Source organism: Eucalyptus grandis, chromosome 2 (genome assembly GCF_016545825.1).
Source record: "Eucalyptus grandis isolate ANBG69807.140 chromosome 2, ASM1654582v1, whole genome shotgun sequence".
Taxonomy (NCBI): Eukaryota; Viridiplantae; Streptophyta; class Magnoliopsida; order Myrtales; family Myrtaceae; genus Eucalyptus; species Eucalyptus grandis.
In genome coordinates, this window is record NC_052613.1 from 10484413 (window position 1) to 10496583 (window position 12171).

Genomic DNA, 12171 nt, shown 5'->3' on the forward strand with positions numbered 1-12171 from the left:
GGCGAGAGGACGCAACATTGAAGGCGAGCATGCCTCCGTGGAAGGGGAAGATTTGGCCGGTTCGGCCGCACCCGGGCCGATCGGCGTGCGAGAGCCGACCGGGTCGATTTTTAATATTATTTTAATATAAAATAATATTTTAAATAAATAAATAATAAATATTTTATTTTCGAAAAATCAAAAAAAAATCAAAAAATAATTTATTTTCCAAAAATATTAAAAAATATTTAAAAAATATTTTATTTTCCGAAAAAAAAAAAAATATCAAAATATTTCATATTTTCCAAAAAATGCAAAAATCCAAAAAAAAAGCCAAAAATCATGAAAAAGCCAAAAAGACTTGTATTTTAAAAAAAAAAAAAACCAAAAAACCCCAAAAAATCCCTTTTATGTCCAAAAATGAGAAAAAGACCTAGAAAATGTTTTTCCTCCCAAAAATGCATGGAAAATCCCTCGAACATCCAAAAAACCTCAGGGTTTAAACAAGATTAGGTACCGAAAGGGCATTAGTGATTAACTAGTGTAATCAAGTCCCCGATCCTAATTTCTCGGTTTGTGCGGAGTGAGTATTTCTCCCGATACTTCACTTGGGTTTCTAATCAACTCACCCCAAATCGATTAGTGGCGACTCCAATTTAAAAATTGATTTACAAATTAAAAATTTAAACTATTAAAGTCGTGAATTGGTGGACTTGGGAGAGTCCGGGCATAATAAATTCAGCCGAGCCATTAGCCTCCTTAGGCGCTCGTACCCGATTGCGGGCGCCGAAAAAAAGAGAGGTCGCGATAGCTTGGCGACTCCGCTGGGGATTTTGAGGACTTAGGCCATTTTGTCTTGTTTAAATTCTTTGCTTGACTTGGGTTTTTTTTTTCTTTGTGCGGATCAAAAGTTTAGAAATTTATTTTAATTTTGCTTAAAATAAATTATCTTGTGATGATAAACTGTTGTGCATGCTTTCTTGTTTTAAACATTACACATGGCACACACAACCCGACCGCCGGACCTGGGCCGCCATAGGATTTCTAAGATGGTGTTAAGAAAGATACGACCTCGAACGCGAGACTGCGATGTAGAGGTTGCCTTTCTTTTCCCCGAATTTCTTAGCCGAGGTTAGAAGGGTATGCTGCTAACGCGAGACTGCGACGGGCGGATATCCTTTTAATCTCACAAATCCTTCTCAGTTAGAAATCGAGCCGCACGTTCCATGCACATGTCTTTGTGCTTGCCATTTTCTTTAAAAAGCAAAGTGATTTCTTTATTGTTACTCAGTCTTTTTATTTGGCCCATGGCAATTTAGGATAAGTTTTTCAAGTCCCAGTTTATATGCGATGGGGAAAGATGATATCCAGTTCATTCCTACTCCCAAGGCAGAGCTCTTCAGATGGTGGGGTCAGTTAGATCAGTTTGCCCAAGAGCATGTGAAGGCCAAAGTCGGTCATCTCCTATTGTTGATCCAAATCATTGTTCGCCCTGAAGTCATACAAGCCATGGCGCATTTTTGGTGCCCGAAGACGGTTACTTTTATGTTTGGTAGGTTTGAGCTAACCCCAACCCTGGAAGAATACATCATCATCACTGGAATGCCTCTTGAGAAAAAGCTCGTCAAACCATCGACAGGCGCCCTCCCGTGGCGCGGGTTGGCGCGACTTTTAGGAACTGAAATCCATGTCATGAGGCAAATTCTTGAAAACAACCATAATATATGCCCTCTAGAATTCATGAATGCATGTTTTCAAAACCAGCCTATGACCCAAAAAAGTGAGATTTTCCTCCTGGCCTTTTTCGGGCTCATCGTTTTCCCCCATCAAAGAAATGCCATAAGTCCCGAGATGGCATGGATAGTTGATCAAATCTTGAGAGGGGGAATTATGTCAACATGATTTTAACTGAAACATTCTTGTCCTTTAATCGTTTTAAAGAAAACTTGGAGAAAATCATGCGAGCCTCTCCTGAAATTTTACAAGTCTGGTTCTTTTCTCACCTAAGCGAATTTCGAGACTTCATGCGATCGTCCAAACAAATGCTTTCGAAAATCCGTTACAAAAATTTATGGTTCTAGGACCATACATTCCCAATCAAAACTGTTTAAATTGGGTAAACTTCCTAAGAGACCCAGATCCTGAGGCATTCCAATGGTGGGCTGGTTGGTTCCATGAAAAGAGAGCTCGCTTTGCTTTCATACGCACCCGCCCAATTCCATTGCTCGGCCTCACCGGCGCCATTCCCTATTACCCGTATCGAGTAGCACGACAATATGGAGCCCTTCAGGAGATCCCACCGCCTTTCAAGAGGATGATCCCTCCAGTTCTTTTCAACACAAGCCGTGACTACGCAATCGAAATTTCTATTGCTGAGGAAACCTAGGACAAGTGCCATCGCAAAAGGATCGTGGTACCTGAAGGGCTTGAGGGAGAAGAAAAAGCCCACCACGCCTCCATGTCCTACATCCACAACCATCGCATCCCGACAAAATGGAAGCCATTAGTCCCTCACTCAATCGGCGAGTAGCCGGCACGAGCAAAGCGAGCTCATGGAGAGGGATTTGGGAATGGACTGGATGCACACCTCAGAGCCGGCCCAAGAAAGCAAGCATCCGCGCAAGTGCAAGACTCCCCGTCGCATATAAATTGGCAATCATGTGCCCCTTAGTGTAAATAGTGTGAAAGTTCTGTCCCATTGTTTAGGGACTCTTGTTTAATATCTAGTATTTCATCCTGTCTTTTCAATTTCAAGTTCTAGATGTTAGGAGATGGCAGTCTATAAATCCTTTTTTGATAAATAAAAAAGCAGTTAGACCATTGCCATGGGTCAATCTTTGTTTACTTTCGTGCTCATTCATTGTTTTCGCAACGAACAGGTAATTATGAATCGCCGGCCACTAATCGCCCGCGAATGGCCTCATGCAATAGGGCCCGATCAGAATGATGTACAAAATCGCCTTATTAACATTGAAGACGGCGTAGGACAGATGTCCATTGTCCTTCAACAACTCTCAAGACAAATGAAATCCACTCAAGCTGAGCCCAACTCTATAGTTGCCTCAAACACCGTCATGACACCCGCAAATTTGCCGAAAAATAGCCGGTACCATAGACACTTTGAAAGAATCATGAAAAAGTTAAGCCGGCTACGGAGCGAAATCCCATGGACTGTCCAATTACGCCGGCATTGAGATCCCTGAAAAACTCAAAGCACCTGAATGCGAAAGGTATGCTGATACCTTCCGCCCAGAGATCTACTTGCAGGCCTACTTGGTTCGAAGGATGATTCAAACGTACCAATTGAGCTTGATTGGCCCTGCCTTGCGATGGTACATTATCAGGAAGATTAGTCCCCTTAAAACATGGAGGGAACTAATTCATGTTTTTCACCAAGAGTATAATCTTGACATCACCCTGCCCTACGAAGAGCCGATGATCGCGGAGCACGAGGAACCGTTAGTCGCTGAGATAGGAGAAGAGCATGTCAATGAAGCCTTGCATGATAAATGGGCAGCTGAGCAACATCTTGTTACTGGAAAATTTCCCACTAGGAAAGGCAAGGAGCTTTTGTACGAGATCAAAGACACGAGCTGTTCAAGACCGGCACGACCGGACAACTCCCCAAGCTTACTCAAGAGCTAGGGTCCAAAAATACCAACCCCTATCAACTTGGAAAGTGAATCGGATAGTGAAACTTTAATGTCTCTCACTTCCCTTGACAAAATCAAGTGGCAAAATGAAGGGCCTTACTCAAAAGATCTGGACCGAAAGCCAAGAAAAGAAAGCCTAAGCAGATCAATGCAGCATCTGCCGACGAGCCACCGCACCAAAGCTTCGAGCATTCCTAAGAATACAACTTTGAAGGCTACTATCCTCAAGAATACAACCCCAAGGACTTCCAACGTTATTTCGACAATGAAACTGACGATTCATCGTATAACTGTTTCCTAGTCTCATCCGGGGATGAAGGCCCGTCAGAAGAGGAAGCATACGTCTTTATCCGCCACAATCCTAATGAAGTACTAAGCTCTTCCTCGACCATGAGGATAGCTTCAATACTTTATCCTCATTCGGAAATTTTGACCAAGAAGAAAGCAATGGGATAATCTCGGTAGAATCCAACTTCCCTGAAACAGAAAAATTCACCACTACAATAGATATGCAGTGGGAAAACCAGTGGCCTAACCAAGATACATCAAGCCCGTCTTGCGCTCATAGGATCATGACCCCTGGAGAGATGTGGATACCTAATCTCCGCAAGTATAATGGCACGACTTGCCCCGTGACCCACTTGCAGTACTTCCATGCTGAAATGAGTCGATACTATGACCCGATGTCATTCACAACTCAGGCCTTCCAAGAGAGCCTTACAGGGTCTGCATTACAATGGTTCATCACAGCAAATATTTACCTCATGAGAGATTGGAATGAGCTGTCTTCTGCATTCCTGCTTCAGTATCAAAGCCAGATTGGGAATGAAGTGCCTTGTCAGAACTTGGTTCACTTCAAAAGAAGACCAATGGAGGATTTCCGAGCGTATGCAAGGAGGTGGGAGGCTTTTATGATGCAAGCTTACCCTCAACTGGCCGAAGAAGAAATGATAAAGCTGTTCATAGGGGCTTTACCTCGCAAACATCGTTGTTGGTTGTAGGGTTGCATCTCCATAGCCTCAATGAAGTGGTCCTTTCATGTGAATACTTCGAGTCTCTTTTGAGGCGAAGAATTCAAAGACGCTTAGCTTCAAGACCAGCATTATCAAAGCGCTCCTTTACACAGGGTTTTCATGAGTTTTACTTGTTTTTATAATTTCATGTTTCTTATCTTGTCTAGTGTGCTACTTTGTTGTATTTTCCATTCCAAGTACTCTATTGTACAGTTCAATATTTTGTTTTAAGAGCATGAGGCGGTACTCCAAACCTGCCCGGTGATGCTATCCAACCATGAAAAAAAATATATCATCCAAGGAGAATACTGAGGGCCGGGCTTCCTCGTGCTTTTTCTCCCCCAAAAACGTATTTTGAAAAAAATATTTCATCACCCAAAAGCTTTTGTCAAAACAAGATGATAAATTTAAGCACGTTTGTCTTTCTAACCCTCTCACTTTATGTTTCAGAACATCATCCTCTTTGATTTAGTGTGACAAAAGGTATTTGAAACTGGCACATCATGTGAGCTCGCCAAATTCAAAAATACCCTTTCAAGAAGACAATGGGGCAAACAGAAAATATCATCCCACTTCAAAGAAGGTAAGTTTTATTCTCTGAATATAATTTTAGAAATGATGTCATTTCTCTTCTATTTACAGGAAACGAAAAATAGGACGTAATAGGTACAGGCATACGGTTGGAATCAAGCCGTTCCCAAGAGCTCATGACCTTGCTCATGCCCAACTCCTTCACAAGCCGAGCAATATCCTTTCCCCACAATGTGCACGTGCAACCAGATGTTGTGGTTTCATCAACGGGACTTCCAGCTTGACAAGCCCGAAGCACAAGGAGGGGATCTTTTCTCTTTGAATTGGCTACTGTCAACAGGGAAGAAATCTAGACAGTTGAAGTGGTCTCTAGCCCGTATTCAAAATGAGGACCTAGAAACCTGACTTCCTATTCGTGTATGCTCTCGCAGAAGTAATTGCCATTAGAGAATTAGAGGTTTTGATTGTCCATCTCAGATTCCATAGAAGCTTGAGGTACATGACTTTTGCCCAATGATGCTATAGTTAAAGACAGAAGGAGAAATTCCACAGAAGGAAGGCGTTGAAGATGAATCAACGACCAACAATCATGCATACATGGTCACAAGTGAGGAAGGCCAATCGAAAGAAATGTCAAACTATGCCAAGACGAAAAGGCTGTCATCGACATTCAAACATCATCGAGTCAAAATACAAACTTTGGAGAAGAGTAATTTGGTATCGTTTCCAATACTCCCCTTCTTTGAATTCACTTTTGACATATTCCCCTATTGGGGAGCATCACAACTCAAGAACCAAACTCAATGGTTAGGCAAATCGATATTGGCCAAGCTAGTACATGGAAATGACCCACATCAAATTCACCTGGCTTCGTGTAAAAAGACATGTCATCCAGAGCTAATTCGGAGAATAATTGACCTAATGAAGCAAGGGACATAGGACTTCTTGTCCCCCTCTCACTTTAGTTCACCCAATCATCTGCAAACCGGTGAAGGGTAAAGTTGTATCGATTCCGAGTTATTCGACTCTTGAAAGAGTTCATGACTAACACATTCCCTCTTGTTTGTTGCGGGATCACTTTTGTCAAAAGCAAGGATAACAAATCAATGAGAAGCATGTCTTGTTTGTTGCAGGATTAACTGACTGTCAAAAACAAAGATAACAAATCAATGAGAGGCATGACAAACTCTCCCAAGCAAAATGGCATCTCAAGTATTGCCAAAGCAAATGACAGAAAATCTTCAGGCCTCAACTCACATTTAATTTTGGTCAAACTAATTGATCTACTTGTACATCTTCTCTTCTCCGGGGCAAAAGCGAGATGCCCGATCAGATCATTCCCAACCCCGACCGATCATTCATGTGTCATATTCCTAATCAATAGGGACAACCATCGACGTCCATTTGCAAATAACCTTTTTGATGTTCAAAATCTAACATATTTGGAAACACCATTATGTTAGCCCTAAAGTTGTCAATAGGGTCTTTTGCGAGTTAAAACCATTCACTTGTTTTGAAGAGTTCAAACTCCATCATATTCAAAATGTTGCATGTCATTTCCGGATGAATTTTGCATGATGATTTTGTCTGTCTAAATCACTAATTCCATTGAGGATTATTAGAAAAGACAGTTAAGTGAAGAATACAAGATTGATTGAGCATGTTAGATGAGGCATGTCAGAATGATGACAAGCCATATCCTACACACAGTCCCCCATCTATACACTTGTGAGATGAGTGCAGAAGATTCCATGGCTGCTGGGTAAAGAGTTCTCTCGCGAATGGTACGATAACCAAAATAGTGAGAGGCATTTCATCACTCACCTCATTGAGCCCCATACATTGGTGAAGCTTCTCTCATACCCTCGTCAAGAACCACCCCACACTGGGGCAGAGCGGAGGCAAATAAACATCACAAGGTGAGAAGAGGGATAAAAATTTTCTTGCTCGCACTTGCATCAATCTTCGGGTGTCTTTATTGCATATGAACACTCGCGTTAATTTACGTGCCCTAGAATGACGAAGAGCAATTTTTTCTCTACGCACTTGTATTCATTGTACAACCCAAGTGAGTTTGTAATTTTACCCTCACATTGAGACAAAACAGAAGTTACTACCATTTAAACAGCATAGCTCGGAGCGCTAGCTGAAGATGAAGACTCAAGAGTCTAACAACAGTGTCGTGATTGAACTTGCCTAGGCTAGTTCCTCTAACGACAAAGAATGAAAAAACAGGGGCATAAAAAAGCAATGTACCTGGTAAGAGCAAGGTCAATGCCCATAAAAGAAGAACTGGAATAAAAATAGGGGCATGAAAAAAAAGCGTGTGCCTGGTAAAAGCAAGGCCAATGCCCTCAAAAAAAAATGCAGCCAAGAAAATATTGTTGTTGTGGTCCATAGAACCTCCATTTGACAAAGGTGAGAAGAAAGACTGGTGACAAATGCCAAGGCAATCACCAGCTCTACCTTTTTACACATGAATCAAGCCTACGTTGCATCCCATTGTAAAAGTCTCTTCAGATTAGGGGCACTTCAATTAACGTAGGATTTCATATGTTTATAAGCATCGCTCGGAGAAGTACGAGCAAGATTACTCTATCTCTTTTCGCAAGGTTCTTGACTTGGAAACCCGGAGATGATCTTGCACCATTTTCGTCCATCAGCTTCAACCTGGATGGTCCCCTTCGATGAGCCACTGACCAAGACTTCATCACAGTTTTAACAAAGACCTCTCACATTGGTAAAGTCGTACCGTTTGCGAGAATACTCAGACCCCTGCTGACATGATGACAGTGAGATAGTGTGGTCCTTATGAATCCTGCATCAATGGTCAGGATAGCCTTTCCCATGAGAGTGAGCGGAAAGTCCTTTCAGACTGAAAGTCCCTCATTTGGCATGCTCAAGACATCTACATTCTAAATGAAGGTTGTCTTTCAAAATCTTCCCAAGTGGAAATCAAAAGATGCAGAACTGACAAAATTATCATGCATGAATCTCATTTGAACTCATGAATTTATAGCATATACAATCATGTGTGCATATTGTGCAAATAGCAGACATACTCTCAAAGATTAGAGATATTGCTAGGTAAGCATATCCCTATTCGTCTTAAGGTACCTATCACTGTCCAGGTACTCTCCCCTTGACACTCGACCTATTCGAATTGTCTTTTGAGTTTCGATGCTTGCAACTGTTTTAGCATCCCATTGTCTTTGAGTACCGGCCACCGTCTGGATACTCATTTTTCTTGACACTCGACCTATTCGAGTTGTCCTCAGTATTGATACTTGTGGTGACCAAGTATCCCTTTATCGTTGAATGCCTACTCTTTGTCTAGGTATCCCTATTGTCTTTGAGTACCGGCCACCGTTCGGATACTCCCTTTCCCGACACTCGACCTGTTCGAGTTGTCCTCGAGCATTGATACTTGTGACTGACCAAGTATCTCTTGGGATACCTCTTGCTGTCTAGGTATCCCCATATCGTTAAGTACCCACCGTTGTCCGGTACTTCCTTTTTATGACACCAACCTTGCCCAAGTTGTCCCCAAATAATATAGCTTGTTCAAGCATTCCATTGCTTTGTGTGCACTACCTACCATGTATGCTTTCTTACACTTAGACCAACCGAGTGGTCCTAGGTTGTATCATTGAATACTTGTGTTCATCCAAGTATCCCAGTACTTTGTACACCTGTGGCTATCCAGGTGTTCTAGCCCTTTTGAGTGCCTGCGGCCATCCAGGTAAGCATCGTGCTACATTCAAGTTTATGTTACTAGGAGGTGAGAGACCTTCACGAATATCCCAGGTACGTCCTCGATATTCCCCTTTACCAGGACGTGAGAGACCTTCACGAATATCCCAGGTACGTCCTCGATATTCCCCTTTACCAGAAGGTGAGAGACCTTCATGAATATGCGAGGCACGCCCTCAATATTCCCATTACCAGGAGGTGAGAGACCTTCACAAATATCCCAGGTACGTCCTCGATATTTCCCTTTACCAGGAGGTGAGAGACCTTCACGAATATGCGAGACCCATCCTCGATATTCCCCTTTACCAGGAGGTGAGAGACCTTCATGAATATGTGAGGCACGTCCTCAATATTCTCATTACCGGAGGTGAGAGACCTTCACGAATATCCCAAGCACGCCCTCGATATTCCCTTTTACCAAGAGGTGCGAGACCTTCATGAATATCGAGGCACGTCCTCGATATTCCCATTTACCGGAGAGGTGAGAGACCTTCACGAATATCCAAGGTAGTCGTCCTCGATATTCCCCTTTACCAGAAGGTGAGAGACCTTCATGAATATGCGAGGCACGTCCTCAATATTCTCAATTACCAGGAAGTGAGAGACCTTCATGTATACACAAGACCCATCCTCGATATTTCCACACGAATATCTCAGGTATGCCTTGATTCTTCCTTCAGAGTTTATACCTGTGATCGTCCAGGTACCCCTTCGATACTTGTGATCATCTAGGTATCCCCAAAGAGTTTGTACCTGTGATCGTCCAGGTACCCCTTCGATACTTGCAAACGTCCAAGTATCCTCCAAGAGTTCGCACTTGTGATCATCCAAGTACCCGTCCATTGCCTATGATCAGCCAAATACCCATTTCGACGCCTGCAAAGGCCCAAATATCCTTCAGGTTAGTACTTGTGAATATCCAGGTACTCATTGATATGCCTGTGAATGTCCAGGTATCTTCCAGAATCGATGCCCCAAGAAAGGTCAGTGCATCCTCCTGAGAAAGGTCGGGTTCCAACCAGTGTCTTTGACAGAGGTCAGACACCCCAACAAATATGATGCCCTGAGAAAGGTCAGCGCATCCCTCGAGAAAGGTTGGGTATCAACTGGTGTCCTCGATACAAATCAGACACCCACAAATGAGATGCCCTGAGAAAGGTCGGTGCATCTCCCGTCAAGGCGACCGAAGAAAGGTTCGGGTCCTAGACAAATCATGGATTGTTTTAATAGGCGACCGAAGAATGGTTCGGGTCCTGGAGAAGCAACTCCCCGTCACGGCAACCGAAGAATGGTTCGGGTCCGAGACAAACCACTGATTACTCCAGCAGGCGAACGAAGAATGGTTCGGGTCCTGAAGGAGAAATCTCCCGTCAAAGCGACCGAAGAAAGGTTCGGGTCCTAGACAAATTATTGATTGTTTTAACAAAGGGCGACCGAAGAATGGTTCGAGTCCTGGAAAAGCAACCTCCTCATATCACCGGGTAAGATGACGCCTTGATACTTGCCAAAACTCGGGGTTCACACCCTACCTCACTCACTCCCGGTAAGTAACTGCAGGTATCTTCTTATCTGTCTTAGTATATGTAATGTTATATTGCTCTTTTTCTGCATAGACAATAGGTTCCAAATAAAATATAATCTACTACGCATGCATGGATAAAATTGAGGCATCAGTCTGTCTTTGAATGCAACCTCTGCGAGCTCACCTTCAAAGAGGGCAATTGACACCTCAATTTTAATTAGGTTAATTTTATTAATTAAGTTTTTAATTTATTTTGTCTTTTCGGATAAGTAGATAATAAAAAAAAAAAACAAACAAAATAAATAAATAAATAACAAAAAAAGGCAAAATTGGCAGCCCGTTAGGGTTGGGCCTTCGCACGCCTAGCCCCCTCCTTTTCTCTCCCCTCGCATGGGCCCTTATGGCCCAACCTACTTCTCCCCAGCCCGGCCCCCTCTTTCTCCTATGTCTTCTTCCTCCCATCTTCTTCTTCCTTCCTCCTTCTTCCACCTCACGCGGGTCACGCGCGGCAACGAAGACGCGCTCGAGCACAACCTACAACGAGAGAGGGAGCGTAGGCCGACGGGCCGAGAGGACGCAACATTGAAGGCGAGCATGCCTCCGTGGAAGGGGAAGATTTGGCGCTCGATGGGACAGCCGCACCCGGGGCCGGTCGGCGTGCGAGCCGACAGCCGAACCTCCGTCGACCGGCCTCCTCGCCTATAAATAGAGGAGCACCTCCGTCGGAGGACATCGCAAGCTTGGAGATCTTCCCACTGAGAGACTTCGGGGGAGGAATTGAAGAGCGAGCGAGAGAGAAATCGGGTCGCGAGCTCGGCCGACCTCCCACTGAGAGACTTTGGGGGAGGCCGCCGGCGAGTGAGTCTGAGGAGGTCAGATCTGGCTGGTGGAGGCTCGGATCTGACCGGAGTGAGAGAGAAGCGAGGTCGGAGGAGGCGAAGGAGTTACGGATCCGCGAAGAGGGTGGAAGAAGAGGTTCCCCCGCGCCGCTGTTGTGCCGAATCCCGCCGTGCCGCCGTCTCGTTGTCGACACCGCCAACCGAGTCCAAGGGCCACAAACAGTGCGAGGCCTTCTAACGCGTCGTCCTCGTCAATCCGTCGTTAAAGCCACAGTCGGAAACCCTAGCCACCGCCGTTCGCCTGTCGCTTGCCTTGAGCCACTGCGAGATCCAATCCCAGTCGCTCTCTATCCGCCGTTCCTCTCGGCATCACCATCCGTCGCCGCCGTTCCGCCGCACCACGTCCTCCTGCCCATTCGTTGTCCTCTTGTTCGTGTCCTTTGCCGCCGGGACGCCCCGTCCCCCTCCCCTCGGCGCGAATCGGGAACCTAAGGGTTCCCGATTTTCCGGGTCGTGGCCTCGGGTCATCGGATCGGACCGGGCCACGAACCGGGTAGGGTTTCCGCGTTTTTTTTGAGGTCGGCTGAAATCGGGTCAAAAGTCGGGTCGGGTGTTCGGTTCGGATCCGAGTAGGGTTTACGGGGGAGTCGGGTCGCGGAGCGGGTCCGGGCCGGGTCGTCGGGCGGGCTGGATCCCTCCCAAAACGACGGGCCACGACGCCGTTTCGCCAAAAAAATAAAAGAAAAAAAGAAGAAAAAGACGAAAAAAATCCGAGTTGGGCCCGCCCGCGGCCCGTCCTCGTCGGATCGGCCGAGTGGGACCCAACCCACGGATCCGACCGGGTCGGTTTTAATATTATTTTAATATAAAATAATATTTTA